This window comes from Camelus ferus, chromosome 7 (assembly GCF_009834535.1).
Source record: "Camelus ferus isolate YT-003-E chromosome 7, BCGSAC_Cfer_1.0, whole genome shotgun sequence".
NCBI classification, from domain to species: Eukaryota; Metazoa; Chordata; class Mammalia; order Artiodactyla; family Camelidae; genus Camelus; species Camelus ferus.
In genome coordinates this window covers 28,544,793-28,550,946 of record NC_045702.1, presented here as the reverse complement: position 1 = coordinate 28,550,946, position 6,154 = coordinate 28,544,793, and positions in this window count along the sequence as shown.

The following is a 6,154-nucleotide window of genomic DNA, read 5'->3' as shown; positions in this document are numbered from 1 at the left end:
ATACTAGCAATGAACATGTGGACTTCAAAATTAAAAATACTAAATGCAGACAACCAACAGGCAAATGAAAAGATTCTCATCATCGCTAATCATCAGGGAAACGTAAGTTAAAACCACAAGATATCATCTCATACCTGTCAGAATGGCTATCATCAAAAAGAACACAAATAACAAATGTTGGCAAGGATGTAGAGAAAAGGGAACCCTCATACACTGTTGGGGGGAATGTAAATTGGTTCATCCACTGTGGAAAACAGTATGGAGATTTCTCAAAAAAAATAAAAAAAGAACTAACATATGACCCAGCAATTTCACTTCTAGGTATAAATGTCTGAAAAAAACAAAAACATTAATTTGACAAGATACATGCACCCCAATGTTCATAGCATTATTTACAGTTGCCAAGCTATGGAAGCAACCTAAGTGTCCATCAGCTGGTGAATGTATAGGGAACTGTGGCATACACACACACACACACACACACACACACACACACACGAATACTACTCAGCCATAAAAAAGAATGAAAATTGCCTTATGTAGCAACATGCATAGACTCAGAGGGTATTATGCTAAGTAAAATAACTCACATAGAAAAAGACAAATATCATTTATATGTGGAATCCAAAAAATACAACAAACTAGTGAATATAACAAAAAAGAAGCAGACTCACAGATATGGTAAATGAAACTAGTGGTTACCAGTGGGGAGAGGGAAAGAGGGCGGGGCAATATAAGGGTAGGGGATTAAGAGGTACAAACTATTATGGATAAAATAAGCTACAAGGACATATTGTACAACACAGGGAATATAGCCAGTATTTTATGCAAACTATAAAAGGAGTGTAACCTTTAAAGATTGTGAATCACTATATTGTACATCTGTAACATATAATATTGTAACTCAACTACACTTCAATAAAAGTTAAAAATACTATTTTTAAGTGAAACACTGAACAAATCATATATAATCATATATGTGTACTGAAAAATACAAAATGCTGATGAGAGAAATCAAAGAAAATCTCACACGAAGAGACATGTTTGTTGGTTGAAAGACTCAACGTAGTAAAGATGGCAATTATCTTGAAGTAGACTCAAGTTTAATGACATTTCATCAACATCCCAGCAAGATTTTTTTATACATATAGACAAGATTCTAAAATTTATCTGGAAAGGCAAAGGAAGTAGAATAGCTAAGACAATTTTGAAAAAAAATTAAGTGAGAAGAATCATTTTACCTGATTTAAAGGCTTTTCATATAGCTACAGTAATCAAGACTCTGTCGTATTGTTGGAGAAATAGACATAGAGTCATTGGGATAGAAGAGAGAATAGAGAAACAGACCTACACAAATATGCCTGACTTTTGACAAAGATATAAACACAATTCAATGGGGGAAAAGTAACTTCAAAAAATGGTGCTGGAGTAATTGACCATCCATAGGCAAAAAATAAATAAATGTAGCCCTCAGTTTCATACCTTATATGAAAATAAACTCAGGAATGGATAAATGGATCATGGACTTAAATATAAGATGTAAAACTATAACAATTTTAGGGAAAAAGGAGGATAAAATCTTTGAGCTTCAGAGCTAAATAGAGTTCTTAGAGCCTGACACAAAAAGCATGGTCTATAAAAGGAAAATTGATAAATTAGACTTCATAAAAATTTAAAACTTTTGCTCTGTGAAAAATCCTGCTTTAACCTCTGTTAAGAGGATAAAAATAAGCTATAATCTGGAAGAAAGTATTTGTAAATTACATATCTGACAAAACACTATTAGTATCTAGAATATGTACAGAACTCTCATAATTCCAGTTAAAAAAAAAAAGGAATCCAGTTAGAAAAAGGACAAAATACATGAAAAGACATTTCACCAAAGAGGAGATACAGATGACAAATAAGCACATGAAAAGATTTTCAATATCATTGGGGAAATGCAAACTAAAACTACAATAAGACATCACTAAGGGGGAGGGTATAGCTCAGGTGGTAGAGCACATGCTTAGTATGCATGAGGTCCTGCGTTCAATCCCCAGTACCTCCTCTAAGAATAAATAAATAAAGGTAGTTACCTCCTCCAAAAAAAAAAAAAAAAAAAAAAAAAAAGACATCACCACACACCTATCAGAATGGCTAAAATAAAAAACAGAGTCAATGTCAAATGCTGGTTAGGAGACAGAAACTGGATCACTCATACATTGTTGCAGGGAATGTAGAGTGGAACCGTCACTCTGGAAAATAGCTGTTTCTTTAAATCCTAAACATGTAACTATCATACAAACTGGCAATTGCATTCTTAGGCATTTATCACAGAGAAATATAAAACTCATTTTCACACAAAAGCCTGTACACAAATGTTCATAGCACTTTTTTTGTAATAGCCCCAAACTGGAAACAACCTAAAGTCCTTCAAGAGGTGGGGTGAATGGCTAAATACATTATGATACGTCCATATAATGGGATACTACTCAACAGTAAGACAGAATGAACTACTGATACATACTACAATCGGGTGAATTTCCAGAGAATTATGCTGAGTGTAAAAGCTAGTCCTTAACGTTTACATACTGTATGATTCCATTTATATAACATTATTTAAATGTATAATTATAATAAATGTGGATAAATTGGAAGTTTAGGATTTGCAGATACTCACTACTGTACGTTAAATAGACAAACAGCAAGGTCCTACTCTATAGCAGAGGGAACTAGATTCAATACCGTGAAATGGCTTATAATGAAAGACTATGAAAAATATGAATGACTATGCTGTACATCAGAAATTAACACAACATTGTAAACTGACTGCACTTTAATACAAATAAATTTAAAAAGAAATAATAAACCAAAAAAAAATAGTACAGATTAGCAGTTGCAAGAGTTTAAGGAAGTGCTGGCAGGTATGGAGAAAGTGGATGTGGCTATAAGAAGGCCACACAGGCATCCTTGTAATGATGAACATGTCCTGTGTCTCCAGCCTGTCAATGCCAATATCCTGGTTATTGAAGTATAGTTTTGCATGGGGGGAAACCAGGGTAAAGGGTAAATAAGACTTCTCTATTCTTTCTTACAACTGCATGTGAAGTCACAATGATCTGAAAATTAAAAAGATATCCATATAAAAATAATTACCAGAGCAACATGGACTTCTCTGAAGGTATGAGTAGTTAAGGATAGTTTATTTCTTCCCACCTCCTATAAATCTCAGAGCTTCACTTAATGTTTTTAGGCCCTTGAAGCCTCTTACCTATTCTATATGGTTGGCGAGCCAGGCTCTATGTGTACAGTGTTCACATTTCTCCAGAGACATGCAAATTGTTAGTAAAGATAGAATTCTAACAAAGATGATGTATTTATTTTTCTAAACAATAGGTGGCATCTGAGTTTCAGAAATAAAGCTGATGATTCCTGCTCTTGTATTAGGAAATGTAATTGTATTTTTCAAACTAATTTAATTTACATAGGCACACCTTGGAGATACTGGGGGTTCAGTTCCACAATAAAGCAAATATTGCAATTAAGTGAATCACACAAATGTTTCAGTTTCTCTGTCATAGAAAAGTTACATTTACACTACATTGTAGTCTACTAAGTTTGCAATAGCATTTTGTCTAAAAAAAATGTACATATCTTAATTAAAAAATACCTATTGCTAAAAAAATGGCTAACCGTCATTTGAGCCTTCAACGAGTGGTAGTAGTAACATCAAAGATCACAGGTCACCATAGTGAATATAATATAACGAAAAAGTTTGAATATTGTGAGAATTACCAAAATGTGACAAAGAGATGTGCAGTGAACAAATGCTATTGGAAAAATAGCCCTAATAGACTTGGTTGACTCAGGGTTGCCACAAACCTTCATTTTGTAAAAAAGGCATTATCTATGAGGTGCAATAAGAGGTAAGCCTGTATATAGTTCTTTCTCATGGTTTGTAATACATTTAAAAGTATTGGTTAACGGACTGAAAGAACATATATTTTTTTCCTAAAATTAACATTGGGAATATTGCTACTTTTTTGGGGGAAAAATATTAAAATAACCTATTGATTATATAATGCAATTTTATGTTTCTTTGAATATATTATAATTTATACATGGTATGAGAATACTCTTTCTCAAAATCATACTGGACATTTTAATTCAAATCTAGTAAATTCTAATGCATATCAAATGTTTATTTTTCTAATTTTAGTTAATATTATTCAAATGTGTAGGAAATCTAATGCAATTATTCAATATATGAATAATGCATAAATTTATTTTCTAATAAAATTTACATTATTTGGAAACATTAGCCTTTTGACTACTTTGTTATATCTTAGACACCAAATGTATTCCTGTTCACCTCCCTTAGGATTTGAAATTTATTTCAGGGTATTTTAAGCCTGAGAAACCACTGGTAGGTGTGACCAATCACTGCCTATTGTTTTTAGGTGCTCAGTATTTGTTGGCTACTTCTATCCCAGTTTAAAACAAACAAAAAAGCCTAGAACTGGGATTTCAAAATTGTAGAATAGATAAATAAGATTATACTGTATAACACTGGGAAACATATACAAGATCTTATGGTAGCTCGCAGAGAAAAAAATGTGACAATGAATATATATATGTTCATGTATAACTGAAATACTGTGCTCTACACTGGAATTTGACACAACATTGTAAAATGGTTATAAATCAATAAAAAATGTTAAAAAAAAAAAAAGCCTAGAGCCTTTTTTGTTATTTCTCTAGTTGTAAACTCACATACATATTCAGAGTTGTTGACTTTCTTCTTTCCTAAGAACCACTAGCCTATATTGTTTTGATTATATTTGTATTTTATGTTGTTCTTTTGTGGGCCTGCTAACACATAACCCTTCACAAGAGGTCATGGCGAAAGTCACCTTCCAGCCTTGCCATGAGTATCTGTGTCCTGCCTTCTGCCTTTAGCCCCGAGCCTAATAGGATAAAAGCTTAATCCCTGACTCAATGAGCGGTGGAAACAATCCAAGGTTTTTCATTGAGAGATTGAATTTGAATCCATGCCCTGCTATTTTTGAGCTCTGAAACCATGGTTAAGTTTCCAAACCTTTCTAAGCCTCAGTTTTGTCTACAACAAAATCTACTGTAAGAATTAACAAGGGCCTTAATTTTTGATGTTCATTAGAAAATAAAATTTCAGAAGTAAATTCAACTTACAAATTCAAGCTATTGTTAGAAGACTATTAAACACAAATTTCCAGTAATACCTAGCTAGCAGTTGTCAATTACAGGAATTTTCTTTTTTAAAGGAAAGAAACAAAAAGGTGGAAGAAAAAAATTTTTTTCTAATTTGGAAGTTAGTGCTCAGGGTAGAAAATACTTTGTATTATCACAGTAGTCTCACCCTGCTTGCTTAAAATATTGCTATAAGATTTTAGAAGTAGGAGTTGGGAAAAGCAGAAGCTGTCATGAATAGGGTGTACTTTCACTAGGGACAGTGAGGACAGACTTCAGGAGAGATGAGCAGAGTTGGAAGGGCTTTGGCACTCTGGGAAGTGGGTCAGGGGAGAAGGACTTCCATACTGAATCAAGGATGTGAATGCATGGCTTAAAAACCTAAATTGACATCATCTCACAGCAATATACTATCATATCATAGTCATATACTGTCAGTTACTTAATCATTTTTGTGGGAACATATTAATACATCTTCTCTCTCTAAGAACAGCTTTTTGAGTGGTGATGCTTTATATTACTGTCTCTTTGAGTGTCTAGCACTAGAATATACAATCTGATTATATAATAGATAATAAATAATGACAAATTAACCTTTCCATCTGTAAAAATGAATTCTTAAACTATGCAGCTAGATTACAAAACGGTTTTTATTTTACTGAAGTTATATTTTATTTCAGCTTTTACTTTTATATTCGTCAAGGATTTATTGTCACTAAATCTCTTCAATGGAGTTATTTATTTTCTATAAATTCAATGCAGTATAATAGAAAGATAGGGAGGCCCCTAACAGTATTTTCTACTTGAGATGACTGGTATCTTTAAAATATATTTGTAGATGCCAGGTCTAGGCAATGAGGTGACTGTTTTGCCTAAGACTTTGCATATAATTAGTATATAAGTGAAAAAAAATTCTTACATCAGAGGAGGTAATACACTCACTTTT